Raw genomic sequence first — 26280 nt, forward strand, 5'->3', positions numbered from 1 at the left:
CTCAAGGCCCTACGGGAAAAGGAAACGGTGGATCCTGTCGGATGGTTCCCCGAGCAGACCGTCAAAGTCATTTGGCGGAATGCCTCATCACCAGAACTTTCAAACAAGCACCAAGACGTAGCTTGGCTGGTGGTGAGAAGGGCCCTCCCCGTCAGATCCTTCATGCACACCCGAAGTCTCGCCCCCTCCGCACAGTGCCCCCGCGTTGGCTGTGGTGGGGAAGAGACAGTCGCCCACCTCCTCCTGGAATGTGCCTTTGCAAAGCAGGGGTGGAAAGAGACGCAGTGGTTTTTGTCAAGGTTCATCCCAAGCAGCTCTGTAACACAGGAGTCTGTGCTCTACGGGCTGTTCCCAGGGACGCACACCGAGACAAACATCAACTGCTGCTGGAGGACTATCAATTCGGTGAAAGACGCCCTTTGGTCTGCCCGAAACTTGCTGGTCTTCCAGCGCAAAGAGTTGTCCACCACCGAATGTTGCAGACTGGCACATTCCAAGGTCCAGGACTACGTGCTGAGGGACGCACTAAAGCTTGGGGCAGCCGCAGCAAAGGCTCAATGGGGAAAGACCACAGTGTAAGGTTCCCCCACCAAGCTGGACTGAGGGGCTGGAACCATGGGAAGCCCCTCGAACTGTATCGTTAATATTCTCAATTGCTGTAAATGTAAAACTGTAATTGACATGACAATTGTGAAACGGAAGGGTTGGGAAGAAACTCATGACATTATTGAAAGAAACTGATCTCTTTTGAAATGTTTGTATTTTTTCGTGCTGTTTGGAAACTGTTTGGCAATGTAATTTTTACAGATTTTTATGAATAAAGTATATTTTGGAAAAAAAAAATCTGTTCTTATCAGTTTAATATCTGATACGTCCCCTATCTGGGGACCAAATATTAAATTGATTTTTGGGACAGGGAGATGGAACAGGGGCTTACCCCGTCCACTCCATGCATCCACCTGGTATTGCAGTGTTTCCAGGAGCGGTGCAGCTTCCCCCCTCCATGGGGGCGAGACCCCTGCTGAAAAATAGAATTCGCAATAGTGACGGCGCTGCTGCTCGGCTGACTATGCTGCAGTTTTCCGTGGGCGCTACGCTGCCCCCTGTTGGATTGCCCAGCAGTTGCAGGCCGCCCTTTGCTGCCCGGCGCGCGCGTGTCTTTTTTCCTGCGCAATGCCTCGCGCAGAAGCGCAAGGAATGGCTGCGCGTGGCATGCACGCGTGCTTTCCTTTCTGCTTGCAAGGCCCGGCAACAAAAGGAGCTCTGGCTCAAAGACCGCCCGCTGTCGCCTCTTTCGCCCTAGGCTCGCCCACCCGGCGGCTACTTTGAGGTAGAGGCCGCACGCCGGGCCTGACGCGCGCAGCAAACGCAGTTTTACGGCCATCGCTTCTCGGCCTTTTGGCTAAGATCAAGTGTAGTATCTGTTCTTATCAGTTTAATATCTGATACGTCCCCTATCTGGGGACCAAATATTAAATTGATTTTTGGGACAGGGAGATGGAACAGGGGCTTGCCCCGTCCACTCCATGCATCCACCTGGTATTGCAGTGTTTCCAGAAGCAGTGCAGCTTCCCCCCTCCATGGGGGCGAGACCCCTGCTGAAAAATAGAATTCGCAATACTGACGGCGCTGCTGCTCGGCTGACTTTGCTGCAGTTTTCCGTGGGCGCTACGCTGCCCCCTGTTGGATTGCCCCGCAGTTGCAGGCCGCCCTTTGCTGCCCAGCGCGCGCGTGTCTTTTTTCCTGCGCAATGCCTCGCGCAGAAGCGCGAGGAATGGCTGCGCGTGGCATGCACGCGTGCTTTCCTTTCTGCTTGCAAGGCCCGGCAACAAAAGGAGCTCTGGCTCAAAGACCGCCCGCCGTCGCCTCTTTCGCCCTAGGCTCGCCCACCCGGCGGCTACTTTGAGGTAGAGGCCGCACGCCGGCCCTGACGCGCGCAGCAAACGCAGTTTTACGGCCATCGCTTCTCGGCCTTTTGGCTAAGATCAAGTGTAGTATCTGTTCTTATCAGTTTAATATATGATACGTCCCCTATCTGGGGACCAAATATTAAATTGATTTTTGGGACAGGGAGATGGAACAGGGGCTTGCCCCGTCCACTCCATGCATCCACCTGGTATTGCAGTGTTTCCAGGAGCGGTGCAGCTTCCCCCCTCCATGGGGGCGAGACCCCTGCTGAAAAATAGAATTCGTAATAGTGACGGCGCTGCTGCTCGGCTGACTATGTTGCAGTTTTCCGTGGGCGCCACGCTGCCCCCTGTTGGATTGCCCAGCAGTTGCAGGCCGCCCTTTGCTGCCCGGCGCGCGCGTGTCTTTTTTCCTGCGCAATGCCTCGCGCAGAAGCGCGAGGAATGGCTGCGCGTGGCATGCACGCGTGCTTTCCTTTCTGCTTGCAAGGCCCGGCAACAAAAGGAGCTCTGGCTCAAAGACCGCCCGCTGTCGCCTCTTTCGCCCTAGGCTCGCCCACCCGGCGGCTACTTTGAGGTAGAGGCCGCACGCCGGGCCTGACGCGCGCAGCAAACGCAGTTTTACGGCCATCGCTTCTCGGCCTTTTGGCTAAGATCAAGTGTAGTATCTGTTCTTATCAGTTTAATATCTGATACGTCCCCTATCTGGGGACCAAATATTAAATTGATTTTTGGGACAGGGAGATGGAACAGGGGCTTACCCCGTCCACTCCATGCATCCACCTGGTATTGCAGTGTTTCCAGGAGCGGTGCAGCTTCCCCCCTCCATGGGGGCGAGACCCCTGCTGAAAAATAGAATTCGCAATAGTGACGGCGCTGCTGCTCGGCTGACTATGCTGCAGTTTTCCGTGGGCGCTACGCTGCCCCCTGTTGGATTGCCCAGCAGTTGCAGGCCGCCCTTTGCTGCCCGGCGCGCGCGTGTCTTTTTTCCTGCGCAATGCCTCGCGCAGAAGCGCAAGGAATGGCTGCGCGTGGCATGCACGCGTGCTTTCCTTTCTGCTTGCAAGGCCCGGCAACAAAAGGAGCTCTGGCTCAAAGACCGCCCGCCGTCGCCTCTTTCGCCCTAGGCTCGCCCACCCGGCGGCTACTTTGAGGTAGAGGCCGCACGCCGGCCCTGACGCGCGCAGCAAACGCAGTTTTACGGCCATCGCTTCTCGGCCTTTTGGCTAAGATCAAGTGTAGTATCTGTTCTTATCAGTTTAATATATGATACGTCCCCTATCTGGGGACCAAATATTAAATTGATTTTTGGGACAGGGAGATGGAACAGGGGCTTGCCCCGTCCACTCCATGCATCCACCTGGTATTGCAGTGTTTCCAGGAGCGGTGCAGCTTCCCCCCTCCATGGGGGCGAGACCCCTGCTGAAAAATAGAATTCGTAATAGTGACGGCGCTGCTGCTCGGCTGACTATGCTGCAGTTTTCCGTGGGCGCCACGCTGCCCCCTGTTGGATTGCCCAGCAGTTGCAGGCCGCCCTTTGCTGCCCGGCGCGCGCGTGTCTTTTTTCCTGCGCAATGCCTCGCGCAGAAGCGCAAGGAATGGCTGCGCGTGGCATGCACGCGTGCTTTCCTTTCTGCTTGCAAGGCCCGGCAACAAAAGGAGCTCTGGCTCAAAGACCGCCCGCTGTCGCCTCTTTCGCCCTAGGCTCGCCCACCCGGCGGCTACTTTGAGGTAGAGGCCGCACGCCGGGCCTGACGCGCGCAGCAAACGCAGTTTTACGGCCATCGCTTCTCGGCCTTTTGGCTAAGATCAAGTGTAGTATCTGTTCTTATCAGTTTAATATCTGATACGTCCCCTATCTGGGGACCAAATATTAAATTGATTTTTGGGACAGGGAGATGGAACAGGGGCTTGCCCCGTCCACTCCATGCATCCACCTGGTATTGCAGTGTTTCCAGGAGCAGTGCAGCTTCCCCCCTCCATGGGGGCGAGACCCCTGCTGAAAAATAGAATTCGCAATACTGACGGCGCTGCTGCTCGGCTGACTTTGCTGCAGTTTTCCGTGGGCGCTACGCTGCCCCCTGTTGGATTGCCCCGCAGTTGCAGGCCGCCCTTTGCTGCCCAGCGCGCGCGTGTCTTTTTTCCTGCGCAATGCCTCGCGCAGAAGCGCGAGGAATGGCTGCGCGTGGCATGCACGCGTGCTTTCCTTTCTGCTTGCAAGGCCCGGCAACAAAAGGAGCTCTGGCTCAAAGACCGCCCGCCGTCGCCTCTTTCGCCCTAGGCTCGCCCACCCGGCGGCTACTTTGAGGTAGAGGCCGCACGCCGGCCCTGACGCGCGCAGCAAACGCAGTTTTACGGCCATCGCTTCTCGGCCTTTTGGCTAAGATCAAGTGTAGTATCTGTTCTTATCAGTTTAATATATGATGCGTCCCCTATCAGGGGACCAAATATTAAATTGATTTTTGGGACAGGGAGATGGAACAGGGGCTTACCCCGTCCACTCCATGCACCTGGTATTGCAGTGTTTCCAGGAGCGGTGCAGCTTCCCCCCTCCATGGGGGCGAGACCCCTGCTGAAAAATAGAATTCGCAATAGTGACGGTGCTGCTGCTCGGCTGACTATGCTGCAGTTTTCCGTGGGCGCTACGCTGCCCCCTGTTGGATTGCCCAGCAGTTGCAGGCCGCCCTTTGCTGCCCGGCGCGCGCGTGTCTTTTTTCCTGCGCAATGCCTCGCGCAGAAGCGCGAGGAATGGCTGCGCGTGGCATGCACGCGTGCTTTCCTTTCTGCTTGCAAGGCCCGGCAACAAAAGGAGCTCTGGCTCAAAGACCGCCCGCTGTCGCCTCTTTCGCCCTAGGCTCGCCCACCCGGCGGCTACTTTGAGGTAGAGGCCGCACGCCGGGCCTGACGCGCGCAGCAAACGCAGTTTTACGGCCATCGCTTCTCGGCCTTTTGGCTAAGATCAAGTGTAGTATCTGTTCTTATCAGTTTAATATCTGATACGTCCCCTATCTGGGGACCAAATATTAAATTGATTTTTGGGACAGGGAGATGGAACAGGGGCTTACCCCGTCCACTCCATGCATCCACCTGGTATTGCAGTGTTTCCAGGAGCGGTGCAGCTTCCCCCCTCCATGGGGGCGAGACCCCTGCTGAAAAATAGAATTCGCAATAGTGACGGCGCTGCTGCTCGGCTGACTATGCTGCAGTTTTCCGTGGGCGCTACGCTGCCCCCTGTTGGATTGCCCAGCAGTTGCAGGCCGCCCTTTGCTGCCCGGCGCGCGCGTGTCTTTTTTCCTGCGCAATGCCTCGCGCAGAAGCGCAAGGAATGGCTGCGCGTGGCATGCACGCGTGCTTTCCTTTCTGCTTGCAAGGCCCGGCAACAAAAGGAGCTCTGGCTCAAAGACCGCCCGCTGTCGCCTCTTTCGCCCTAGGCTCGCCCACCCGGCGGCTACTTTGAGGTAGAGGCCGCACGCCGGGCCTGACGCGCGCAGCAAACGCAGTTTTACGGCCATCGCTTCTCGGCCTTTTGGCTAAGATCAAGTGTAGTATCTGTTCTTATCAGTTTAATATCTGATACGTCCCCTATCTGGGGACCAAATATTAAATTGATTTTTGGGACAGGGAGATGGAACAGGGGCTTGCCCCGTCCACTCCATGCATCCACCTGGTATTGCAGTGTTTCCAGGAGCGGTGCAGCTTCCCCCCTCCATGGGGGCGAGACCCCTGCTGAAAAATAGAATTCGCAATAGTGACGGCGCTGCTGCTCGGCTGACTATGCTGCAGTTTTCCGTGGGCGCTACGCTGCCCCCTGTTGGATTGCCCAGCAGTTGCAGGCCGCCCTTTGCTGCCCGGCGCGCGCGTGTCTTTTTTCCTGCGCAATGCCTCGCGCAGAAGCGCGAGGAATGGCTGCGCGTGGCATGCACGCGTGCTTTCCTTTCTGCTTGCAAGGCCCGGCAACAAAAGGAGCTCTGGCTCAAAGACCGCCCGCTGTCGCCTCTTTCGCCCTAGGCTCGCCCACCCGGCGGCTACTTTGAGGTAGAGGCCACACGCCGGGCCTGACGCGCGCAGCAAACGCAGTTTTACGGCCATCGCGTCTCGGCCTTTTGGCTAAGATCAAGTGTAGTATCTGTTCTTATCAGTTTAATATCTGATACGTCCCCTATCTGGGGACCCAATATTAAATTGATTTTTGGGACAGGGAGATGGAACAGGGGCTTACCCCGTCCACTCCATGCATCCACCTGGTATTGCAGTGTTTCCAGGAGCGGTGCAGCTTCCCCCCTCCATGGGGGCGAGACCCCTGCTGAAAAATAGAATTCGCAATAGTGACGGCGCTGCTGCTCGGCTGACTATGCTGCAGTTTTCCGTGGGCGCTACGCTGCCCCCTGTTGGATTGCCCAGCAGTTGCAGGCCGCCCTTTGCTGCCCGGCGCGCGCGTGTCTTTTTTCCTGCGCAATGCCTCGCGCAGAAGCGCAAGGAATGGCTGCGCGTGGCATGCACGCGTGCTTTCCTTTCTGCTTGCAAGGCCCGGCAACAAAAGGAGCTCTGGCTCAAAGACCGCCCGCCGTCGCCTCTTTCGCCCTAGGCTCGCCCACCCGGCGGCTACTTTGAGGTAGAGGCCGCACGCCGGGCCTGACGCGCGCAGCAAACGCAGTTTTACGGCCATCGCTTCTCGGCCTTTTGGCTAAGATCAAGTGTAGTATCTGTTCTTATCAGTTTAATATCTGATACGTCCCCTATCTGGGGACCAAATATTAAATTGATTTTTGGGACAGGGAGATGGAACAGGGGCTTGCCCCGTCCACTCCATGCATCCACCTGGTATTGCAGTGTTTCCAGGAGCGGTGCAGCTTCCCCCCTCCATGGGGGCGAGACCCCTGCTGAAAAATAGAATTCGCAATACTGACGGCGCTGCTGCTCGGCTGACTTTGCTGCAGTTTTCCGTGGGCGCTACGCTGCCCCCTGTTGGATTGCCCCGCAGTTGCAGGCCGCCCTTTGCTGCCCAGCGCGCGCGTGTCTTTTTTCCTGCGCAATGCCTCGCGCAGAAGCGCAAGGAATGGCTGCGCGTGGCATGCACGCGTGCTTTCCTTTCTGCTTGCAAGGCCCGGCAACAAAAGGAGCTCTGGCTCAAAGACCGCCCGCCGTCGCCTCTTTCGCCCTAGGCTCGCCCACCCGGCGGCTACTTTGAGGTAGAGGCCGCACGCCGGCCCTGACGCGCGCAGCAAACGCAGTTTTACGGCCATCGCTTCTCGGCCTTTTGGCTAAGATCAAGTGTAGTATCTGTTCTTATCAGTTTAATATATGATACGTCCCCTATCTGGGGACCAAATATTAAATTGATTTTTGGGACAGGGAGATGGAACAGGGGCTTACCCCGTCCACTCCATGCATCCACCTGGTATTGCAGTGTTTCCAGGAGCGGTGCAGCTTCCCCCCTCCATGGGGGCGAGACCCCTGCTGAAAAATAGAATTCGCAATAGTGACGGCGCTGCTGCTCGGCTGACTATGCTGCAGTTTTCCGTGGGCGCTACGCTGCCCCCTGTTGGATTGCCCAGCAGTTGCAGGCCGCCCTTTGCTGACCGGCGCGCGCGTGTCTTTTTTCCTGCGCAATGCCTCGCGCAGAAGCGCAAGGAATGGCTGCGCGTGGCATGCACGCGTGCTTTCCTTTCTGCTTGCAAGGCCCGGCAACAAAAGGAGCTCTGGCTCAAAGACCGCCCGCCGTCGCCTCTTTCGCCCTAGGCTCGCCCACCCGGCGGCTACTTTGAGGTAGAGGCCGCACGCCGAACCTGACGCGCGCAGCAAACGCAGTTTTACGGCCATCGCTTCTCGGCCTTTTGGCTAAGATCAAGTGTAGTATCTGTTCTTATCAGTTTAATATCTGATACGTCCCCTATCTGGGGACCAAATATTAAATTGATTTTTGGGACAGGGAGATGGAACAGGGGCTTGCCCCGTCCACTCCATGCATCCACCTGGTATTGCAGTGTTTCCAGGAGCAGTGCAGCTTCCCCCCTCCATGGGGGCGAGACCCCTGCTGAAAAATAGAATTCGCAATACTGACGGCGCTGCTGCTCGGCTGACTTTGCTGCAGTTTTCCGTGGGCGCTACGCTGCCCCCTGTTGGATTGCCCCGCAGTTGCAGGCCGCCCTTTGCTGCCCAGCGCGCGCGTGTCTTTTTTCCTGCGCAATGCCTCGCGCAGAAGCGCGAGGAATGGCTGCGCGTGGCATGCACGCGTGCTTTCCTTTCTGCTTGCAAGGCCCGGCAACAAAAGGAGCTCTGGCTCAAAGACCGCCCGCCGTCGCCTCTTTCGCCCTAGGCTCGCCCACCCGGCGGCTACTTTGAGGTAGAGGCCGCACGCCGGCCCTGACGCGCGCAGCAAACGCAGTTTTACGGCCATCGCTTCTCGGCCTTTTGGCTAAGATCAAGTGTAGTATCTGTTCCTATCAGTTTAATATCTGATACGTCCCCTATCTGGGGACCAAATATTAAATTGATTTTTGGGACAGGGAGATGGAACAGGGGCTTGCCCCGTCCACTCCATGCATCCACCTGGTATTGCAGTGTTTCCAGGAGCAGTGCAGCTTCCCCCCTCCATGGGGGCGAGACACCTGCTGAAAAATAGAATTCGCAATACTGACGGCGCTGCTGCTCGGCTGACTTTGCTGCAGTTTTCCGTGGGCGCTACGCTGCCCCCTGTTGGATTGCCCCGCAGTTGCAGGCCGCCCTTTGCTGCCCAGCGCGCGCGTGTCTTTTTTCCTGCGCAATGCCTCGCGCAGAAGCGCAAGGAATGGCTGCGCGTGGCATGCACGCGTGCTTTCCTTTCTGCTTGCAAGGCCCGGCAACAAAAGGAGCTCTGGCTCAAAGACCGCCCGCCGTCGCCTCTTTCGCCCTAGGCTCGCCCACCCGGCGGCTACTTTGAGGTAGAGGCCGCACGCCGGCCCTGACGCGCGCAGCAAACGCAGTTTTACGGCCATCGCTTCTCGGCCTTTTGGCTAAGATCAAGTGTAGTATCTGTTCTTATCAGTTTAATATATGATACGTCCCCTATCTGGGGACCAAATATTAAATTGATTTTTGGGACAGGGAGATGGAACAGGGGCTTACCCCGTCCACTCCATGCATCCACCTGGTATTGCAGTGTTTCCAGGAGCGGTACAGCTTCCCCCCTCCATGGGGGCGAGACCCCTGCTGAAAAATAGAATTCGCAATAGTGACGGCGCTGCTGCTCGGCTGACTATGCTGCAGTTTTCCGTGGGCGCTACGCTGCCCCCTGTTGGATTGCCCAGCAGTTGCAGGCCGCCCTTTGCTGCCCGGCGCGCGCGTGTCTTTTTTCCCGCGCAATGCCTCGCGCAGAAGCGCAAGGAATGGCTGCGCGTGGCATGCACGCGTGCTTTCCTTTCTGCTTGCAAGGCCCGGCAACAAAAGGAGCTCTGGCTCAAAGACCGCCCGCCGTCGCCTCTTTCGCCCTAGGCTCGCCCACCCGGCGGCTACTTTGAGGTAGAGGCCGCACGCCGGGCCTGACGCGCGCAGCAAACGCAGTTTTACGGCCATCGCTTCTCGGCCTTTTGGCTAAGATCAAGTGTAGTATCTGTTCCTATCAGTTTAATATCTGATACGTCCCCTATCTGGGGACCAAATATTAAATTGATTTTTGGGACAGGGAGATGGAACAGGGGCTTGCCCCGTCCACTCCATGCATCCACCTGGTATTGCAGTGTTTCCAGGAGCAGTGCAGCTTCCCCCCTCCATGGGGGCGAGACACCTGCTGAAAAATAGAATTCGCAATACTGACGGCGCTGCTGCTCGGCTGACTTTGCTGCAGTTTTCCGTGGGCGCTACGCTGCCCCCTGTTGGATTGCCCCGCAGTTGCAGGCCGCCCTTTGCTGCCCAGCGCGCGCGTGTCTATTTTCCTGCGCAATGCCTCGCGCAGAAGCGCAAGGAATGGCTGCGCGTGGCATGCACGCGTGCTTTCCTTTCTGCTTGCAAGGCCCGGCAACAAAAGGAGCTCTGGCTCAAAGACCGCCCGCCGTCGCCTCTTTCGCCCTAGGCTCGCCCACCCGGCGGCTACTTTGAGGTAGAGGCCGCACGCCGGGCCTGACGCGCGCAGCAAATGCAGTTTTACGGCCATCGCTTCTCGGCCTTTTGGTTAAGATCAAGTGTAGTATCTGTTCTTATCAGTTTAATATCTGATACGTCCCCTATCTGGGGACCAAATATTAAATTGATTTTTGGGACAGGGAGATGGAACAGGGGCTTGCCCCGTCCACTCCATGCATCCACCTGGTATTGCAGTGTTTCCAGGAGCGGTGCAGCTTCCCCCCTCCATGGGGGCGAGACCCCTGCTGAAAAATAGAATTCGCAATAGTGACGGCGCTGCTGCTCGGCTGACTTTGCTGCAGTTTTCCGTGGGCGCTACGCTGCCCCCTGTTGGATTGCCCCGCAGTTGCAGGCCGCCCTTTGCTGCCCAGCGCCCGCGTGTCTTTTTTCCTGCGCAATGCCTCGCGCAGAAGCGCCAGGAATGGCTGCGCGTGGCATGCACGCGTGCTTTCCTTTCTGCTTGCAAGGCCCGGCAACAAAAGGAGCTCTGGCTCAAAGACCGCCCGCCGTCGCCTCTTTCGCCCTAGGCTCGCCCACCCGGCGGCTACTTTGAGGTAGAGGCCGCACGCCGGGCCTGACGCGCGCAGCAAACGCAGTTTTACGGCCATCGCTTCTCGGCCTTTTGGCTAAGATCAAGTGTAGTATCTGTTCCTATCAGTTTAATATCTGATACGTCCCCTATCTGGGGACCAAATATTAAATTGATTTTTGGGACAGGGAGATGGAACAGGGGCTTGCCCCGTCCACTCCATGCATCCACCTGGTATTGCAGTGTTTCCAGGAGCAGTGCAGCTTCCCCCCTCCATGGGGGCGAGACACCTGCTGAAAAATAGAATTCGCAATACTGACGGCGCTGCTGCTCGGCTGACTTTGCTGCAGTTTTCCGTGGGCGCTACGCTGCCCCCTGTTGGATTGCCCCGCAGTTGCAGGCCGCCCTTTGCTGCCCAGCGCGCGCGTGTCTATTTTCCTGCGCAATGCCTCGCGCAGAAGCGCAAGGAATGGCTGCGCGTGGCATGCACGCGTGCTTTCCTTTCTGCTTGCAAGGCCCGGCAACAAAAGGAGCTCTGGCTCAAAGACCGCCCGCCGTCGCCTCTTTCGCCCTAGGCTCGCCCACCCGGCGGCTACTTTGAGGTAGAGGCCGCACGCCGGGCCTGACGCGCGCAGCAAATGCAGTTTTACGGCCATCGCTTCTCGGCCTTTTGGTTAAGATCAAGTGTAGTATCTGTTCTTATCAGTTTAATATCTGATACGTCCCCTATCTGGGGACCAAATATTAAATTGATTTTTGGGACAGGGAGATGGAACAGGGGCTTGCCCCGTCCACTCCATGCATCCACCTGGTATTGCAGTGTTTCCAGGAGCGGTGCAGCTTCCCCCCTCCATGGGGGCGAGACCCCTGCTGAAAAATAGAATTCGCAATAGTGACGGCGCTGCTGCTCGGCTGACTTTGCTGCAGTTTTCCGTGGGCGCTACGCTGCCCCCTGTTGGATTGCCCCGCAGTTGCAGGCCGCCCTTTGCTGCCCAGCGCCCGCGTGTCTTTTTTCCTGCGCAATGCCTCGCGCAGAAGCGCCAGGAATGGCTGCGCGTGGCATGCACGCGTGCTTTCCTTTCTGCTTGCAAGGCCCGGCAACAAAAGGAGCTCTGGCTCAAAGACCGCCCGCCGTCGCCTCTTTCGCCCTAGGCTCGCCCACCCGGCGGCTACTTTGAGGTAGAGGCCGCACGCCGGGCCTGACGCGCGCAGCAAACGCAGTTTTACGGCCATCGCTTCTCGGCCTTTTGGCTAAGATCAAGTGTAGTATCTGTTCTTATCAGTTTAATATCTGATACGTCCCCTATCTGGGGACCAAATATTAAATTGATTTTTGGGACAGGGAGATGGAACAGGGGCTTACCCCGTCCACTCCATGCACCTGGTATTGCAGTGTTTCCAGGAGCGGTGCAGCTTCCCCCCTCCATGGGGGCGAGACCCCTGCTGAAAAATAGAATTCGCAATAGTGACGGCGCTGCTGCTCGGCTGACGATGCTGCAGTTTTCCGTGGGCGCTACGCTGCCCCCTGTTGGATTGCCCAGCAGTTGCAGGCCGCCCTTTGCTGCCCGGCGCGCGCGTGTCTTTTTTCCTGCGCAATGCCTCGCGCAGAAGCGCGAGGAATGGCTGCGCGTGGCATGCACGCGTGCTTTCCTTTCTGCTTGCAAGGCCCGGCAACAAAAGGAGCTCTGGCTCAAAGACCGCCTGCTGTCGCCTCTTTCGCCCTAGGCTCGCCCACCCGGCGGCTACTTTGAGGTAGAGGCCGCACGCCGGGCCTGACGCGCGCAGCAAACGCAGTTTTACGGCCATCGCTTCTCGGCCTTTTGGCTAAGATCAAGTGTAGTATCTGTTCTTATCAGTTTAATATCTGATACGTCCCCTATCTGGGGACCAAATATTAAATTGATTTTTGGGACAGGGAGATGGAACAGGGGCTTACCCCGTCCACTCCATGCATCCACCTGGTATTGCAGTGTTTCCAGGAGCGGTGCAGCTTCCCCCCTCCATGGGGGCGAGACCCCTGCTGAAAAATAGAATTCGCAATAGTGACGGCGCTGCTGCTCGGCTGACTATGCTGCAGTTTTCCGTGGGCGCTACGCTGCCCCCTGTTGGATTGCCCAGCAGTTGCAGGCCGCCCTTTGCTGCCCGGCGCGCGCGTGTCTTTTTTCCTGCGCAATGCCTCGCGCAGAAGCGCGAGGAATGGCTGCGCGTGGCATGCACGCGTGCTTTCCTTTCTGCTTGCAAGGCCCGGCAACAAAAGGAGCTCTGGCTCAAAGACCGCCCGCTGTCGCCTCTTTCGCCCTAGGCTCGCCCACCCGGCGGCTACTTTGAGGTAGAGGCCGCACGCCGGGCCTGACGCGCGCAGCAAACGCAGTTTTACGGCCATCGCTTCTCGGCCTTTTGGCTAAGATCAAGTGTAGTATCTGTTCCTATCAGTTTAATATCTGATACGTCCCCTATCTGGGGACCAAATATTAAATTGATTTTTGGGACAGGGAGATGGAACAGGGGCTTGCCCCGTCCACTCCATGCATCCACCTGGTATTGCAGTGTTTCCAGGAGCAGTGCAGCTTCCCCCCTCCATGGGGGCGAGACACCTGCTGAAAAATAGAATTCGCAATACTGACGGCGCTGCTGCTCGGCTGACTATGCTGCAGTTTTCCGTGGGCGCTACGCTGCCCCCTGTTGGATTGCCCAGCAGTTGCAGGCCGCCCTTTGCTGCCCGGCGCGCGCGTGTCTTTTTTCCTGCGCAATGCCTCGCGCAGAAGCGCAAGGAATGGCTGCGCGTGGCATGCACGCGTGCTTTCCTTTCTGCTTGCAAGGCCCGGCAACAAAAGGAGCTCTGGCTCAAAGACCGCCCGCCGTCGCCTCTTTCGCCCTAGGCTCGCCCACCCGGCGGCTACTTTGAGGTAGAGGCCGCACGCCGGGCCTGACGCGCGCAGCAAACGCAGTTTTACGGCCATCGCTTCTCGGCCTTTTGGCTAAGATCAAGTGTAGTATCTGTTCTTATCAGTTTAATATCTGATACGTCCCCTATCTGGGGACCAAATATTAAATTGATTTTTGGGACAGGGAGATGGAACAGGGGCTTGCCCCGTCCACTCCATGCATCCACCTGGTATTGCAGTGTTTCCAGGAGCAGTGCAGCTTCCCCCCTCCATGGGGGCGAGACCCCTGCTGAAAAATAGAATTCGCAATACTGACGGCGCTGCTGCTCGGCTGACTTTGCTGCAGTTTTCCGTGGGCGCTACGCTGCCCCCTGTTGGATTGCCCCGCAGTTGCAGGCCGCCCTTTGCTGCCCAGCGCGCGCGTGTCTTTTTTCCTGCGCAATGCCTCGCGCAGAAGCGCGAGGAATGGCTGCGCGTGGCATGCACGCGTGGCATGCACGCGTGCTTTCCTTTCTGCTTGCAAGGCCCGGCAACAAAAGGAGCTCTGGCTCAAAGACCGCCCGCCGTCGCCTCTTTCGCCCTAGGCTCGCCCACCCGGCGGCTACTTTGAGGTAGAGGCCGCACGCCGGCCCTGACGCGCGCAGCAAACGCAGTTTTACGGCCATCGCTTCTCGGCCTTTTGGCTAAGATCAAGTGTAGTATCTGTTCCTATCAGTTTAATATCTGATACGTCCCCTATCTGGGGACCAAATATTAAATTGATTTTTGGGACAGGGAGATGGAACAGGGGCTTGCCCCGTCCACTCCATGCATCCACCTGGTATTGCAGTGTTTCCAGGAGCAGTGCAGCTTCCCCCCTCCATGGGGGCGAGACACCTGCTGAAAAATAGAATTCGCAATACTGACGGCGCTGCTGCTCGGCTGACTTTGCTGCAGTTTTCCGTGGGCGCTACGCTGCCCCCTGTTGGATTGCCCCGCAGTTGCAGGCCGCCCTTTGCTGCCCAGCGCGCGCGTGTCTTTTTTCCTGCGCAATGCCTCGCGCAGAAGCGCAAGGAATGGCTGCGCGTGGCATGCACGCGTGCTTTCCTTTCTGCTTGCAAGGCCCGGCAACAAAAGGAGCTCTGGCTCAAAGACCGCCCGCCGTCGCCTCTTTCGCCCTAGGCTCGCCCACCCGGCGGCTACTTTGAGGTAGAGGCCGCACGCCGGCCCTGACGCGCGCAGCAAACGCAGTTTTACGGCCATCGCTTCTCGGCCTTTTGGCTAAGATCAAGTGTAGTATCTGTTCTTATCAGTTTAATGTATGATACGTCCCCTATCTGGGGACCAAATATTAAATTGATTTTTGGGACAGGGAGATGGAACAGGGGCTTGCCCCGTCCACTCCATGCATCCACCTGGTATTGCAGTGTTTCCAGGAGCGGTGCAGCTTCTCCCCTCCATGGGGGCGAGACCCCTGCTGAAAAATAGAATTCGCAATAGTAAAGGCACTGCTGCTCGGCTGACTTTGCTGCAGTTTTCCGTGGGCGCTACGCTGCCCCCTGTTGGATTGCCCCGCAGTTGCAGGCCGCCCTTTGCTGCCCAGCGCGCGCGTGTCTTTTTTCCTGAGCAATGCCTCGCGCAGAAGCGCAAGGAATGGCTGCGCGTGGCGTGCACGCGTGCTTTCCTTTCTGCTTGCAAGGCCCGGCAACAAAAGGAGCTCTGGCTCAAAGACCGCCCGCCGTCGCCTCTTTTGCCCTAGGCTCGCCCGCCCGGCGGCTACTTTGACGTAGAGGCCGCACGCCGGGCCTGACGCGCGCAGCAAACGCAGTTTTACGGCCATCGCTTCTCGGCCTTTTGGCTAAGATCAAGCGTAGTATCTGTTCTTATCAGTTTAATATCTGATACGTCCCCTATCTGGGGACCAAATATTAAATTGATTTTTGGGACAGGGAGATGGAACAGGGGCTTGCCCCGTCCACTCCATGCATCCACCTGGTATTGCAGTGTTTCCAGGAGCAGTGCAGCTTCCCCCCTCCATGGGGGCGAGACCCCTGCTGAAAAATAGAATTCGCAATACTGACGGCGCTGCTGCTCGGCTGACTTTGCTGCAGTTTTCCGTGGGCGCTACGCTGCCCCCTGTTGGATTGCCCCGCAGTTGCAGGCCGCCCTTTGCTGCCCAGCGCGCGCATGTCTTTTTTCCTGCGCAATGCCTCGCGCAGAAGCGCGAGGAATGGCTGCGCGTGGCATGCACGCGTGCTTTCCTTTCTGCTTGCAAGGCCCGGCAACAAAAGGAGCTCTGGCTCAAAGACCGCCCGCCGTCGCCTCTTTCGCCCTAGGCTCGCCCACCCGGCGGCTACTTTGAGGTAGAGGCCGCACGCCGGCCCTGACGCGCGCAGCAAACGCAGTTTTACGGCCATCGCTTCTCGGCCTTTTGGCTAAGATCAAGTGTAGTATCTGTTCTTATCAGTTTAATATATGATACGTCCCCTATCTGGGGACCAAATATTAAATTGATTTTTGGGACAGGGAGATGGAACAGGGGCTTACCCCGTCCACTCCATGCATCCACCTGGTATTGCAGTGTTTCCAGGAGCGGTGCAGCTTCCCCCCTCCATGGGGGCGAGACCCCTGCTGAAAAATAGAATTCGCAATAGTGACGGCGCTGCTGCTCGGCTGACTATGCTGCAGTTTTCCGTGGGCGCTACGCTGCCCCCTGTTGGATTGCCCAGCAGTTGCAGGCCGCCCTTTGCTGCCCGGCGCGCGCGTTTCTTTTTTCCCGCGCAATGCCTCGCGCAGAAGCGCAAGGAATGGCTGCGCGTGGCATGCATGCGTGCTTTCCTTTCTGCTTGCAAGGCCCGGCAACAAAAGGAGCTCTGGCTCAAAGACCGCCCGCCGTCGCCTCTTTCGCCCTAGGCTCGCCCACCCGGCGGCTACTTTGAGGTAGAGGCCGCACGCCGGGCCTGACGCGCGCAGCAAACGCAGTTTTACGGCCATCGCTTCTCGGCCTTTTGGCTAAGATCAAGTGTAGTATCTGTTCCTATCAGTTTAATATCTGATACGTCCCCTATCTGGGGACCAAATATTAAATTGATTTTTGGGACAGGGAGATGGAACAGGGGCTTGCCCCGTCCACTCCATGCATCCACCTGGTATTGCAGTGTTTCCAGGAGCAGTGCAGCTTCCCCCCTCCATGGGGGCGAGACACCTGCTGAAAAATAGAATTCGCAATACTGACGGCGCTGCTGCTCGGCTGACTTTGCTGCAGTTTTCCGTGGGCGCTACGCTGCCCCCTGTTGGATTGCCCCGCAGTTGCAGGCCGCCCTTTGCTGCCCAGCGCGCGCGTGTCTATTTTCCTGCGCAATGCCTCGCGCAGAAGCGCAAGGAATGGCTGCGCGTGGCATGCACGCGTGCTTTCCTTTCTGCTTGCAAGGCCCGGCAACAAAAGGAGCTCTGGCTCAAAGACCGCCCGCCGTCGCCTCTTTCGCCCTAGGCTCGCCCACCCGGCGGCTACTTTGAGGTAGAGGCCGCACGCCGGGCCTGACGCGCGCAGCAAATGCAGTTTTACGGCCATCGCTTCTCGGCCTTTTGGTTAAGATCAAGTGTAGTATCTGTTCTTATCAGTTTAATATCTGATACGTCCCCTATCTGGGGACCAAATATTAAATTGATTTTTGGGACAGGGAGATGGAACAGGGGCTTGCCCCGTCCACTCCATGCATCCACCTGGTATTGCAGTGTTTCCAGGAGCGGTGCAGCTTCCCCCCTCCATGGGGGCGAGACCCCTGCTGAAAAATAGAATTCGCAATAGTGACGGCGCTGCTGCTCGGCTGACTTTGCTGCAGTTTTCCGTGGGCGCTACGCTGCCCCCTGTTGGATTGCCCCGCAGTTGCAGGCTGCCCTTTGCTGCCCGGCGCGCGCGTGTCTTTTTTCCCGCGCAATGCCTCGCGCAGAAGCGCAAGGAATGGCTGCGCGTGGCATGCACGCGTGCTTTCCTTTCTGCTTGCAAGGCCCGGCAACAAAAGGAGCTCTGGCTCAAAGACCGCCCGCCGTCGCCTCTTTCGCCCTAGGCTCGCCCACCCGGCGGCTACTTTGAGGTAGAGGCCGCACGCCGGGCCTGACGCGCGCAGCAAACGCAGTTTTACGGCCATCGCTTCTCGGCCTTTTGGCTAAGATCAAGTGTAGTATCTGTTCCTATCAGTTTAATATCTGATACGTCCCCTATCTGGGGACCAAATATTAAATTGATTTTTGGGACAGGGAGATGGAACAGGGGCTTGCCCCGTCCACTCCATGCATCCACCTGGTATTGCAGTGTTTCCAGGAGCAGTGCAGCTTCCCCCCTCCATGGGGGCGAGACACCTGCTGAAAAATAGAATTCGCAATACTGACGGCGCTGCTGCTCGGCTGACTTTGCTGCAGTTTTCCGTGGGCGCTACGCTGCCCCCTGTTGGATTGCCCCGCAGTTGCAGGCTGCCCTTTGCTGCCCAGCGCGCGCGTGTCTATTTTCCTGCGCAATGCCTCGCGCAGAAGCGCAAGGAATGGCTGCGCGTGGCATGCACGCGTGCTTTCCTTTCTGCTTGCAAGGCCCGGCAACAAAAGGAGCTCTGGCTCAAAGACCGCCCGCCGTCGCCTCTTTCGCCCTAGGCTCGCCCACCCGGCGGCTACTTTGAGGTAGAGGCCGCACGCCGGGCCTGACGCGCGCAGCAAATGCAGTTTTACGGCCATCGCTTCTCGGCCTTTTGGTTAAGATCAAGTGTAGTATCTGTTCTTATCAGTTTAATATCTGATACGTCCCCTATCTGGGGACCAAATATTAAATTGATTTTTGGGACAGGGAGATGGAACAGGGGCTTGCCCCGTCCACTCCATGCATCCACCTGGTATTGCAGTGTTTCCAGGAGCGGTGCAGCTTCCCCCCTCCATGGGGGCGAGACCCCTGCTGAAAAATAGAATTCGCAATAGTGACGGCGCTGCTGCTCGGCTGACTTTGCTGCAGTTTTCCGTGGGCGCTACGCTGCCCCCTGTTGGATTGCCCCGCAGTTGCAGGCCGCCCTTTGCTGCCCAGCGCCCGCGTGTCTTTTTTCCTGCGCAATGCCTCGCGCAGAAGCGCCAGGAATGGCTGCGCGTGGCATGCACGCGTGCTTTCCTTTCTGCTTGCAAGGCCCGGCAACAAAAGGAGCTCTGGCTCAAAGACCGCCCGCCGTCGCCTCTTTCGCCCTAGGCTCGCCCACCCGGCGGCTACTTTGAGGTAGAGGCCGCACGCCGGGCCTGACGCGCGCAGCAAACGCAGTTTTACGGCCATCGCTTCTCGGCCTTTTGGCTAAGATCAAGTGTAGTATCTGTTCTTATCAGTTTAATATATGATACGTCCCCTATCTGGGGACCAAATATTAAATTGATTTTTGGGACAGGGAGATGGAACAGGGGCTTACCCCGTCCACTCCATGCATCCACCTGGTATTGCAGTGTTTCCAGGAGCGGTGCAGCTTCCCCCCTCCATGGGGGCGAGACCCCTGCTGAAAAATAGAATTCGCAATAGTGACGGCGCTGCTGCTCGGCTGACTATGCTGCAGTTTTCCGTGGGCGCTACGCTGCCCCCTGTTGGATTGCCCAGCAGTTGCAGGCCGCCCTTTGCTGCCCGGCGCGCGCGTGTCTTTTTTCCTGCGCAATGCCTCGCGCAGAAGCGCAAGGAATGGCTGCGCGTGGCATGCACGCGTGCTTTCCTTTCTGCTTGCAAGGCCCGGCAACAAAAGGAGCTCTGGCTCAAAGACCGCCCGCCGTCGCCTCTTTCGCCCTAGGCTCGCCCACCCGGCGGCTACTTTGAGGTAGAGGCCGCACGCCGGGCCTGACGCGCGCAGCAAACGCAATTTTACGGCCATCGCTTCTCGGCCTTTTGGCTAAGATCAAGTGTAGTATCTGTTCTTATCCATGGGAAACCCCTCGAACTGTTTCGTTAATATTCTCAATTGCTGTAAATGTAAAACTGTAATTGACATGACAATTGTGAAACGGAAGGGTTGGGAAGAAACTCATGACAGTATTGAAGGAAACTGATCTCCCTTGCAATGTTTGTATTTTTTGGTGCTGTTTGGAAACTGTTTGGCAATGTAATTTTTACAGATTTTTATGAATAAAGTATATTTTGGAAATAAAAAAAAAAAAAAAAAAAAAAAGTATCTGTTCTTATCAGTTTAATATCTGATACGTCCCCTATCTGGGGACCAAATATTAAATTGATTTTTGGGACAGGGAGATGGAACAGGGGCTTGCCCCGTCCACTCCATGCATCCACCTGGTATTGCAGTGTTTCCAGGAGCAGTGCAGCTTCCCCCCTCCATGGGGGCGAGACCCCTGCTGAAAAATAGAATTCGCAATACTGACGGCGCTGCTGCTCGGCTGACTTTGCTGCAGTTTTCCGTGGGCGCTACGCTGCCCCCTGTTGGATTGCCCCGCAGTTGCAGGCCGCCCTTTGCTGCCCAGCGCGCGCGTGTCTTTTTTCCTGCGCAATGCCTCGCGCAGAAGCGCGAGGAATGGCTGCGCGTGGCATGCACGCGTGCTTTCCTTTCTGCTTGCAAGGCCCGGCAACAAAAGGAGCTCTGGCTCAAAGACCGCCCGCCGTCGCCTCTTTCGCCCTAGGCTCGCCCACCCGGCGGCTACTTTGAGGTAGAGGCCGCACGCCGGGCCTGACGCGCGCAGCAAACGCAGTTTTACGGCCATCGCTTCTCGGCCTTTTGGCTAAGATCAAGTGTAGTATCTGTTCCTATCAGTTTAATATCTGATACGTCCCCTATCTGGGGACCAAATATTAAATTGATTTTTGGGACAGGGAGATGGAACAGGGGCTTGCCCCGTCCACTCCATGCATCCACCTGGTATTGCAGTGTTTCCAGGAGCAGTGCAGCTTCCCCCCTCCATGGGGGCGAGACACCTGCTGAAAAATAGAATTCGCAATACTGACGGCGCTGCTGCTCGGCTGACTTTGCTGCAGTTTTCCGTGGGCGCTACGCTGCCCCCTGTTGGATTGCCCCGCAGTTGCAGGCCGCCCTTTGCTGCCCAGCGCGCGCGTGTCTTTTTTCCTGCGCAATGCCTCGCGCAGAAGCGCAAGGAATGGCTGCGCGTGGCATGCACGCGTGCTTTCCTTTCTGCTTGCAAGGCCCGGCAACAAAAGGAGCTCTGGCTCAAAGACCGCCCGCCGTCGCCTCTTTCGCCCTAGGCTCGCCCACCCGGCGGCTACTTTGAGGTAGAGGCCGCACGCCGGCCCTGACGCGCGCAGCAAACGCAGTTTTACGGCCATCGCTTCTCGGCCTTTTGGCTAAGATCAAGTGTAGTATCTGTTCTTATCAGTTTAATGTATGATACGTCCCCTATCTGGGGACCAAATATTAAATTGATTTTTGGGACAGGGAGATGGAACAGGGGCTTACCCCGTCCACTCCATGCATCCACCTGGTATTGCAGTGTTTCCAGGAGCGGTGCAGCTTCCCCCCTCCATGGGGGCGAGACCCCTGCTGAAAAATAGAATTCGCAATAGTGACGGCGCTGCTGCTCGGCTGACTATGCTGCAGTTTTCCGTGGGCGCTACGCTGCCCCCTGTTGGATTGCCCAGCAGTTGCAGGCCGCCCTTTGCTGCCCGGCGCGCGCGTGTCTTTTTTCCCGCGCAATGCCTCGCGCAGAAGCGCAAGGAATGGCTGCGCGTGGCATGCACGCGTGCTTTCCTTTCTGCTTGCAAGGCCCGGCAACAAAAGGAGCTCTGGCTCAAAGACCGCCCGCCGTCGCCTCTTTCGCCCTAGGCTCGCCCACCCGGCGGCTACTTTGAGGTAGAGGCCGCACGCCGGGCCTGACGCGCGCAGCAAACGCAGTTTTACGGCCATCGCTTCTCGGCCTTTTGGCTAAGATCAAGTGTAGTATCTGTTCCTATCAGTTTAATATCTGATACGTCCCCTATCTGGGGACCAAATATTAAATTGATTTTTGGGACAGGGAGATGGAACAGGGGCTTGCCCCGTCCACTCCATGCATCCACCTGGTATTGCAGTGTTTCCAGGAGCAGTGCAGCTTCCCCCCTCCATGGGGGCGAGACACCTGCTGAAAAATAGAATTCGCAATACTGACGGCGCTGCTGCTCGGCTGACTTTGCTGCAGTTTTCCGTGGGCGCTACGCTGCCCCCTGTTGGATTGCCCCGCAGTTGCAGGCCGCCCTTTGCTGCCCAGCGCGCGCGTGTCTATTTTCCTGCGCAATGCCTCGCGCAGAAGCGCAAGGAATGGCTGCGCGTGGCATGCACGCGTGCTTTCCTTTCTGCTTGCAAGGCCCGGCAACAAAAGGAGCTCTGGCTCAAAGACCGCCCGCCGTCGCCTCTTTCGCCCTAGGCTCGCCCACCCGGCGGCTACTTTGAGGTAGAGGCCGCACGCCGGGCCTGACGCGCGCAGCAAATGCAGTTTTACAGCCATCGCTTCTCGGCCTTTTGGTTAAGATCAAGTGTAGTATCTGTTCTTATCAGTTTAATATCTGATACGTCCCCTATCTGGGGACCAAATATTAAATTGATTTTTGGGACAGGGAGATGGAACAGGGGCTTGCCCCGTCCACTCCATGCATCCACCTGGTATTGCAGTGTTTCCAGGAGCGGTGCAGCTTCCCCCCTCCATTGGGGCGAGAACCCTGCTGAAAAATAGAATTCGCAATAGTGACGGCGCTGCTGCTCGGCTGACTTTGCTGCAGTTTTCCGTGGGCGCTACGCTGCCCCCTGTTGGATTGCCCCGCAGTTGCAGGCCGCCCTTTGCTGCCCAGCGCCCGCGTGTCTTTTTTCCTGCGCAATGCCTCGCGCAGAAGCGCCAGGAATGGCTGCGCGTGGCATGCACGCGTGCTTTCCTTTCTGCTTGCAAGGCCCGGCAACAAAAGGAGCTCTGGCTCAAAGACCGCCCGCCGTCGCCTCTTTCGCCCTAGGCTCGCCCACCCGGCGGCTACTTTGAGGTAGAGGCCGCACGCCGGGCCTGACGCGCGCAGCAAACGCAGTTTTACGGCCATCGCTTCTCGGCCTTTTGGCTAAGATCAAGTGTAGTATCTGTTCTTATCAGTTTAATATCTGATACGTCCCCTATCTGGGGACCAAATATTAAATTGATTTTTGGGACAGGGAGATGGAACAGGGGCTTGCCCCGTCCACTCCATGCATCCACCTGGTATTGCAGTGTTTCTAGGAGCAGTGCAGCTTCCCCCCTCCATGGGGGCGAGACCCCTGCTGAAAAATAGAATTCGCAATACTGACGGCGCTGCTGCTCGGCTGACTTTGCTGCAGTTTTCCGTGGGCGCTACGCTGCCCCCTGTTGGATTGCCCCGCAGTTGCAGGCCGCCCTTTGCTGCCCAGCGCGCGCGTGTCTTTTTTCCTGCGCAATGCCTCGCGCAGAAGCGCGAGGAATGGCTGCGCGTGGCATGCACGCGTGCTTTCCTTTCTGCTTGCAAGGCCCGGCAACAAAAGGAGCTCTGGCTCAAAGACCGCCCGCCGTCGCCTCTTTCGCCCTAGGCTCGCCCACCCGGCGGCTACTTTGAGGTAGAGGCCGCACGCCGGCCCTGACGCGCGCAGCAAACGCAGTTTTACGGCCATCGCTTCTCGGCCTTTTGGCTAAGATCAAGTGTAGTATCTGTTCTTATCAGTTTAATATATGATACGTCCCCTATCTGGGGACCAAATATTAAATTGATTTTTGGGACAGGGAGATGGAACAGGGGCTTGCCCCGTCCACTCCATGCATCCACCTGGTATTGCAGTGTTTCCAGGAGCGGTGCAGCTTCCCCCCTCCATGGGGGCGAGACCCCTGCTGAAAAATAGAATTCGCAATAGTGACGGCGCTGCTGCTCGGCTGACTATGCTGCAGTTTTCCGTGGGCGCTACGCTGCCCCCTGTTGGATTGCCCAGCAGTTGCAGGCCGCCCTTTGCTGCCCGGCGCGCGCGTGTCTTTTTTCCTGCGCAATGCCTCGCGCAGAAGCGCAAGGAATGGCTGCGCGTGGCATGCACGCGTGCTTTCCTTTCTGCTTGCAAGGCCCGGCAACAAAAGGAGCTCTGGCTCAAAGACCGCCCGCCGTCGCCTCTTTCGCCCTAGGCTCGCCCACCCGGCGGCTACTTTGAGGTAGAGGCCGCACGCCGGGCCTGACGCGCGCAGCAAACGCAGTTTTACGGCCATCGCTTCTCGGCCTTTTGGCTAAGATCAAGTGTAGTATCTGTTCTTATCAGTTTAATATCTGATACGTCCCCTATCTGGGGACCAAATATTAAATTGATTTTTGGGACAGGGAGATGGAACAGGGGCTTGCCCCGTCCACTCCATGCATCCACCTGGTATTGCAGTGTTTCCAGGAGCAGTGCAGCTTCCCCCCTCCATGGGGGCGAGACCCCTGCTGAAAAATAGAATTCGCAATACTGACGGCGCTGCTGCTCGGCTGACTTTGCTGCAGTTTTCCGTGGGCGCTACGCTGCCCCCTGTTGGATTGCCCCGCAGTTGCAGGCCGCCCTTTGCTGCCCAGCGCGCGCGTGTCTTTTTTCCTGCGCAATGCCTCGCGCAGAAGCGCGAGGAATGGCTGCGCGTGGCATGCACGCGTGCTTTCCTTTCTGCTTGCAAGGCCCGGCAACAAAAGGAGCTCTGGCTCAAAGACCGCCCGCCGTCGCCTCTTTCGCCCTAGGCTCGCCCACCCGGCGGCTACTTTGAGGTAGAGGCCGCACGCCGGGCCTGACGCGCGCAGCAAATGCAGTTTTACAGCCATCGCTTCTCGGCCTTTTGGTTAAGATCAAGTGTAGTATCTGTTCTTATCAGTTTAATATCTGATACGTCCCCTATCTGGGGACCAAATATTAAATTGATTTTTGGGACAGGGAGATGGAACAGGGGCTTGCCCCGTCCACTCCATGCATCCACCTGGTATTGCAGTGTTTCCAGGAGCGGTGCAGCTTCCCCCCTCCATTGGGGCGAGAACCCTGCTGAAAAATAGAATTCGCAATAGTGACGGCGCTGCTGCTCGGCTGACTTTGCTGCAGTTTTCCGTGGGCGCTACGCTGCCCCCTGTTGGATTGCCCCGCAGTTGCAGGCCGCCCTTTGCTGCCCAGCGCCCGCGTGTCTTTTTTCCTGCGCAATGCCTCGCGCAGAAGCGCCAGGAATGGCTGCGCGTGGCATGCACGCGTGCTTTCCTTTCTGCTTGCAAGGCCCGGCAACAAAAGGAGCTCTGGCTCAAAGACCGCCCGCCGTCGCCTCTTTCGCCCTAGGCTCGCCCACCCGGCGGCTACTTTGAGGTAGAGGCCGCACGCCGGGCCTGACGCGCGCAGCAAACGCAGTTTTACGGCCATCGCTTCTCGGCCTTTTGGCTAAGATCAAGTGTAGTATCTGTTCTTATCAGTTTAATATCTGATACGTCCCCTATCTGGGGACCAAATATTAAATTGATTTTTGGGACAGGGAGATGGAACAGGGGCTTGCCCCGTCCACTCCATGCATCCACCTGGTATTGCAGTGTTTCTAGGAGCAGTGCAGCTTCCCCCCTCCATGGGGGCGAGACCCCTGCTGAAAAATAGAATTCGCAATACTGACGGCGCTGCTGCTCGGCTGACTTTGCTGCAGTTTTCCGTGGGCGCTACGCTGCCCCCTGTTGGATTGCCCCGCAGTTGCAGGCCGCCCTTTGCTGCCCAGCGCGCGCGTGTCTTTTTTCCTGCGCAATGCCTCGCGCAGAAGCGCGAGGAATGGCTGCGCGTGGCATGCACGCGTGCTTTCCTTTCTGCTTGCAAGGCCCGGCAACAAAAGGAGCTCTGGCTCAAAGACCGCCCGCCGTCGCCTCTTTCGCCCTAGGCTCGCCCACCCGGCGGCTACTTTGAGGTAGAGGCCGCACGCCGGCCCTGACGCGCGCAGCAAACGCAGTTTTACGGCCATCGCTTCTCGGCCTTTTGGCTAAGATCAAGTGTAGTATCTGTTCTTATCAGTTTAATATATGATACGTCCCCTATCTGGGGACCAAATATTAAATTGATTTTTGGGACAGGGAGATGGAACAGGGGCTTGCCCCGTCCACTCCATGCATCCACCTGGTATTGCAGTGTTTCCAGGAGCGGTGCAGCTTCCCCCCTCCATGGGGGCGAGACCCCTGCTGAAAAATAGAATTCGCAATAGTGACGGCGCTGCTGCTCGGCTGACTATGCTGCAGTTTTCCGTGGGCGCTACGCTGCCCCCTGTTGGATTGCCCAGCAGTTGCAGGCCGCCCTTTGCTGCCCGGCGCGCGCGTGTCTTTTTTCCTGCGCAATGCCTCGCGCAGAAGCGCAAGGAATGGCTGCGCGTGGCATGCACGCGTGCTTTCCTTTCTGCTTGCAAGGCCCGGCAACAAAAGGAGCTCTGGCTCAAAGACCGCCCGCCGTCGCCTCTTTCGCCCTAGGCTCGCCCACCCGGCGGCTACTTTGAGGTAGAGGCCGCACGCCGGGCCTGACGCGCGCAGCAAACGCAGTTTTACGGCCATCGCTTCTCGGCCTTTTGGCTAAGATCAAGTGTAGTATCTGTTCTTATCAGTTTAATATCTGATACGTCCCCTATCTGGGGACCAAATATTAAATTGATTTTTGGGACAGGGAGATGGAACAGGGGCTTGCCCCGTCCACTCCATGCATCCACCTGGTATTGCAGTGTTTCCAGGAGCAGTGCAGCTTCCCCCCTCCATGGGGGCGAGACCCCTGCTGAAAAATAGAATTCGCAATACTGACGGCGCTGCTGCTCGGCTGACTTTGCTGCAGTTTTCCGTGGGCGCTACGCTGCCCCCTGTTGGATTGCCCCGCAGTTGCAGGCCGCCCTTTGCTGCCCAGCGCGCGCGTGTCTTTTTTCCTGCGCAATGCCTCGCGCAGAAGCGCGAGGAATGGCT

At 57.6% G+C, this 26280-nt stretch overlaps 43 non-coding genes and 2 pseudogenes across 43 annotated transcripts; all 45 read left to right on the plus strand.

The window, feature by feature from the left end:
• Positions 1 to 824: 824 nt before the first annotated feature.
• On the plus strand, positions 825 to 996 carry LOC137354441 (U2 spliceosomal RNA; annotated as a pseudogene).
• Positions 997 to 1382: 386 nt separating this feature from the next.
• LOC137354034 (U2 spliceosomal RNA) lies at positions 1383 to 1573 on the plus strand. The gene has a single exon (XR_010970184.1). It is a non-coding gene; the product is annotated as a U2 spliceosomal RNA (small nuclear RNA).
• Positions 1574 to 1959: 386 nt separating this feature from the next.
• On the plus strand, positions 1960 to 2150 carry LOC137354017 (U2 spliceosomal RNA). The gene has a single exon (XR_010970167.1). It is a non-coding gene; the product is annotated as a U2 spliceosomal RNA (small nuclear RNA).
• A 386-nt stretch (positions 2151 to 2536) lies between these two features.
• Positions 2537 to 2727, plus strand: LOC137353939 (U2 spliceosomal RNA). Its single transcript, XR_010970089.1, has one exon. It is a non-coding gene; the product is annotated as a U2 spliceosomal RNA (small nuclear RNA).
• A 386-nt stretch (positions 2728 to 3113) lies between these two features.
• Positions 3114 to 3304, plus strand: LOC137354018 (U2 spliceosomal RNA). Its single transcript, XR_010970168.1, has one exon. It is a non-coding gene; the product is annotated as a U2 spliceosomal RNA (small nuclear RNA).
• A 386-nt stretch (positions 3305 to 3690) lies between these two features.
• Positions 3691 to 3881, plus strand: LOC137353787 (U2 spliceosomal RNA). Its single transcript, XR_010969939.1, has one exon. It is a non-coding gene; the product is annotated as a U2 spliceosomal RNA (small nuclear RNA).
• Positions 3882 to 4267: 386 nt separating this feature from the next.
• LOC137354138 (U2 spliceosomal RNA) lies at positions 4268 to 4454 on the plus strand. Its single transcript, XR_010970286.1, has one exon. It is a non-coding gene; the product is annotated as a U2 spliceosomal RNA (small nuclear RNA).
• Positions 4455 to 4840: 386 nt separating this feature from the next.
• LOC137353940 (U2 spliceosomal RNA) lies at positions 4841 to 5031 on the plus strand. Its single transcript, XR_010970090.1, has one exon. It is a non-coding gene; the product is annotated as a U2 spliceosomal RNA (small nuclear RNA).
• Positions 5032 to 5417: 386 nt separating this feature from the next.
• On the plus strand, positions 5418 to 5608 carry LOC137354906 (U2 spliceosomal RNA). Its single transcript, XR_010970557.1, has one exon. It is a non-coding gene; the product is annotated as a U2 spliceosomal RNA (small nuclear RNA).
• Positions 5609 to 5994: 386 nt separating this feature from the next.
• Positions 5995 to 6185, plus strand: LOC137354089 (U2 spliceosomal RNA). Its single transcript, XR_010970238.1, has one exon. It is a non-coding gene; the product is annotated as a U2 spliceosomal RNA (small nuclear RNA).
• A 386-nt stretch (positions 6186 to 6571) lies between these two features.
• LOC137354907 (U2 spliceosomal RNA) lies at positions 6572 to 6762 on the plus strand. Its single transcript, XR_010970558.1, has one exon. It is a non-coding gene; the product is annotated as a U2 spliceosomal RNA (small nuclear RNA).
• Positions 6763 to 7148: 386 nt separating this feature from the next.
• On the plus strand, positions 7149 to 7339 carry LOC137354111 (U2 spliceosomal RNA). The gene has a single exon (XR_010970260.1). It is a non-coding gene; the product is annotated as a U2 spliceosomal RNA (small nuclear RNA).
• Positions 7340 to 7725: 386 nt separating this feature from the next.
• On the plus strand, positions 7726 to 7916 carry LOC137353788 (U2 spliceosomal RNA). The gene has a single exon (XR_010969940.1). It is a non-coding gene; the product is annotated as a U2 spliceosomal RNA (small nuclear RNA).
• A 386-nt stretch (positions 7917 to 8302) lies between these two features.
• On the plus strand, positions 8303 to 8493 carry LOC137354042 (U2 spliceosomal RNA). Its single transcript, XR_010970191.1, has one exon. It is a non-coding gene; the product is annotated as a U2 spliceosomal RNA (small nuclear RNA).
• A 386-nt stretch (positions 8494 to 8879) lies between these two features.
• LOC137354134 (U2 spliceosomal RNA) lies at positions 8880 to 9070 on the plus strand. The gene has a single exon (XR_010970283.1). It is a non-coding gene; the product is annotated as a U2 spliceosomal RNA (small nuclear RNA).
• Positions 9071 to 9456: 386 nt separating this feature from the next.
• Positions 9457 to 9647, plus strand: LOC137354043 (U2 spliceosomal RNA). The gene has a single exon (XR_010970192.1). It is a non-coding gene; the product is annotated as a U2 spliceosomal RNA (small nuclear RNA).
• Positions 9648 to 10033: 386 nt separating this feature from the next.
• Positions 10034 to 10224, plus strand: LOC137353858 (U2 spliceosomal RNA). The gene has a single exon (XR_010970010.1). It is a non-coding gene; the product is annotated as a U2 spliceosomal RNA (small nuclear RNA).
• Positions 10225 to 10610: 386 nt separating this feature from the next.
• On the plus strand, positions 10611 to 10801 carry LOC137354044 (U2 spliceosomal RNA). The gene has a single exon (XR_010970193.1). It is a non-coding gene; the product is annotated as a U2 spliceosomal RNA (small nuclear RNA).
• Positions 10802 to 11187: 386 nt separating this feature from the next.
• On the plus strand, positions 11188 to 11378 carry LOC137353859 (U2 spliceosomal RNA). The gene has a single exon (XR_010970011.1). It is a non-coding gene; the product is annotated as a U2 spliceosomal RNA (small nuclear RNA).
• Positions 11379 to 11764: 386 nt separating this feature from the next.
• On the plus strand, positions 11765 to 11951 carry LOC137354133 (U2 spliceosomal RNA). The gene has a single exon (XR_010970282.1). It is a non-coding gene; the product is annotated as a U2 spliceosomal RNA (small nuclear RNA).
• A 386-nt stretch (positions 11952 to 12337) lies between these two features.
• LOC137353941 (U2 spliceosomal RNA) lies at positions 12338 to 12528 on the plus strand. The gene has a single exon (XR_010970091.1). It is a non-coding gene; the product is annotated as a U2 spliceosomal RNA (small nuclear RNA).
• A 386-nt stretch (positions 12529 to 12914) lies between these two features.
• Positions 12915 to 13105, plus strand: LOC137354045 (U2 spliceosomal RNA). The gene has a single exon (XR_010970194.1). It is a non-coding gene; the product is annotated as a U2 spliceosomal RNA (small nuclear RNA).
• A 386-nt stretch (positions 13106 to 13491) lies between these two features.
• On the plus strand, positions 13492 to 13682 carry LOC137353789 (U2 spliceosomal RNA). The gene has a single exon (XR_010969941.1). It is a non-coding gene; the product is annotated as a U2 spliceosomal RNA (small nuclear RNA).
• Positions 13683 to 14081: 399 nt separating this feature from the next.
• Positions 14082 to 14272, plus strand: LOC137354046 (U2 spliceosomal RNA). The gene has a single exon (XR_010970195.1). It is a non-coding gene; the product is annotated as a U2 spliceosomal RNA (small nuclear RNA).
• Positions 14273 to 14658: 386 nt separating this feature from the next.
• LOC137354079 (U2 spliceosomal RNA) lies at positions 14659 to 14849 on the plus strand. Its single transcript, XR_010970228.1, has one exon. It is a non-coding gene; the product is annotated as a U2 spliceosomal RNA (small nuclear RNA).
• A 386-nt stretch (positions 14850 to 15235) lies between these two features.
• LOC137354022 (U2 spliceosomal RNA) lies at positions 15236 to 15426 on the plus strand. The gene has a single exon (XR_010970172.1). It is a non-coding gene; the product is annotated as a U2 spliceosomal RNA (small nuclear RNA).
• A 386-nt stretch (positions 15427 to 15812) lies between these two features.
• On the plus strand, positions 15813 to 16003 carry LOC137354112 (U2 spliceosomal RNA). Its single transcript, XR_010970261.1, has one exon. It is a non-coding gene; the product is annotated as a U2 spliceosomal RNA (small nuclear RNA).
• Positions 16004 to 16389: 386 nt separating this feature from the next.
• LOC137354047 (U2 spliceosomal RNA) lies at positions 16390 to 16580 on the plus strand. The gene has a single exon (XR_010970196.1). It is a non-coding gene; the product is annotated as a U2 spliceosomal RNA (small nuclear RNA).
• A 386-nt stretch (positions 16581 to 16966) lies between these two features.
• Positions 16967 to 17157, plus strand: LOC137353860 (U2 spliceosomal RNA). Its single transcript, XR_010970012.1, has one exon. It is a non-coding gene; the product is annotated as a U2 spliceosomal RNA (small nuclear RNA).
• Positions 17158 to 17543: 386 nt separating this feature from the next.
• LOC137354049 (U2 spliceosomal RNA) lies at positions 17544 to 17734 on the plus strand. Its single transcript, XR_010970198.1, has one exon. It is a non-coding gene; the product is annotated as a U2 spliceosomal RNA (small nuclear RNA).
• Positions 17735 to 18120: 386 nt separating this feature from the next.
• Positions 18121 to 18311, plus strand: LOC137353861 (U2 spliceosomal RNA). The gene has a single exon (XR_010970013.1). It is a non-coding gene; the product is annotated as a U2 spliceosomal RNA (small nuclear RNA).
• A 386-nt stretch (positions 18312 to 18697) lies between these two features.
• LOC137354113 (U2 spliceosomal RNA) lies at positions 18698 to 18888 on the plus strand. The gene has a single exon (XR_010970262.1). It is a non-coding gene; the product is annotated as a U2 spliceosomal RNA (small nuclear RNA).
• A 386-nt stretch (positions 18889 to 19274) lies between these two features.
• On the plus strand, positions 19275 to 19430 carry LOC137354733 (U2 spliceosomal RNA; annotated as a pseudogene).
• A 104-nt stretch (positions 19431 to 19534) lies between these two features.
• On the plus strand, positions 19535 to 19726 carry LOC137354256 (U2 spliceosomal RNA). The gene has a single exon (XR_010970333.1). It is a non-coding gene; the product is annotated as a U2 spliceosomal RNA (small nuclear RNA).
• A 386-nt stretch (positions 19727 to 20112) lies between these two features.
• On the plus strand, positions 20113 to 20303 carry LOC137354050 (U2 spliceosomal RNA). Its single transcript, XR_010970199.1, has one exon. It is a non-coding gene; the product is annotated as a U2 spliceosomal RNA (small nuclear RNA).
• Positions 20304 to 20689: 386 nt separating this feature from the next.
• LOC137354128 (U2 spliceosomal RNA) lies at positions 20690 to 20880 on the plus strand. Its single transcript, XR_010970277.1, has one exon. It is a non-coding gene; the product is annotated as a U2 spliceosomal RNA (small nuclear RNA).
• A 386-nt stretch (positions 20881 to 21266) lies between these two features.
• LOC137354051 (U2 spliceosomal RNA) lies at positions 21267 to 21457 on the plus strand. The gene has a single exon (XR_010970200.1). It is a non-coding gene; the product is annotated as a U2 spliceosomal RNA (small nuclear RNA).
• Positions 21458 to 21843: 386 nt separating this feature from the next.
• On the plus strand, positions 21844 to 22034 carry LOC137353862 (U2 spliceosomal RNA). Its single transcript, XR_010970014.1, has one exon. It is a non-coding gene; the product is annotated as a U2 spliceosomal RNA (small nuclear RNA).
• Positions 22035 to 22420: 386 nt separating this feature from the next.
• On the plus strand, positions 22421 to 22611 carry LOC137353983 (U2 spliceosomal RNA). Its single transcript, XR_010970133.1, has one exon. It is a non-coding gene; the product is annotated as a U2 spliceosomal RNA (small nuclear RNA).
• A 386-nt stretch (positions 22612 to 22997) lies between these two features.
• Positions 22998 to 23188, plus strand: LOC137354019 (U2 spliceosomal RNA). The gene has a single exon (XR_010970169.1). It is a non-coding gene; the product is annotated as a U2 spliceosomal RNA (small nuclear RNA).
• Positions 23189 to 23574: 386 nt separating this feature from the next.
• Positions 23575 to 23765, plus strand: LOC137353791 (U2 spliceosomal RNA). Its single transcript, XR_010969943.1, has one exon. It is a non-coding gene; the product is annotated as a U2 spliceosomal RNA (small nuclear RNA).
• A 386-nt stretch (positions 23766 to 24151) lies between these two features.
• LOC137353863 (U2 spliceosomal RNA) lies at positions 24152 to 24342 on the plus strand. The gene has a single exon (XR_010970015.1). It is a non-coding gene; the product is annotated as a U2 spliceosomal RNA (small nuclear RNA).
• A 386-nt stretch (positions 24343 to 24728) lies between these two features.
• On the plus strand, positions 24729 to 24919 carry LOC137353984 (U2 spliceosomal RNA). The gene has a single exon (XR_010970134.1). It is a non-coding gene; the product is annotated as a U2 spliceosomal RNA (small nuclear RNA).
• Positions 24920 to 25305: 386 nt separating this feature from the next.
• On the plus strand, positions 25306 to 25496 carry LOC137354020 (U2 spliceosomal RNA). The gene has a single exon (XR_010970170.1). It is a non-coding gene; the product is annotated as a U2 spliceosomal RNA (small nuclear RNA).
• Positions 25497 to 25882: 386 nt separating this feature from the next.
• LOC137353792 (U2 spliceosomal RNA) lies at positions 25883 to 26073 on the plus strand. Its single transcript, XR_010969944.1, has one exon. It is a non-coding gene; the product is annotated as a U2 spliceosomal RNA (small nuclear RNA).
• Positions 26074 to 26280: the final 207 nt, after the last annotated feature.

Source organism: Heterodontus francisci, chromosome 41 (assembly GCF_036365525.1).
Source record: "Heterodontus francisci isolate sHetFra1 chromosome 41, sHetFra1.hap1, whole genome shotgun sequence".
Classification (NCBI taxonomy): Eukaryota; Metazoa; Chordata; class Chondrichthyes; order Heterodontiformes; family Heterodontidae; genus Heterodontus; species Heterodontus francisci.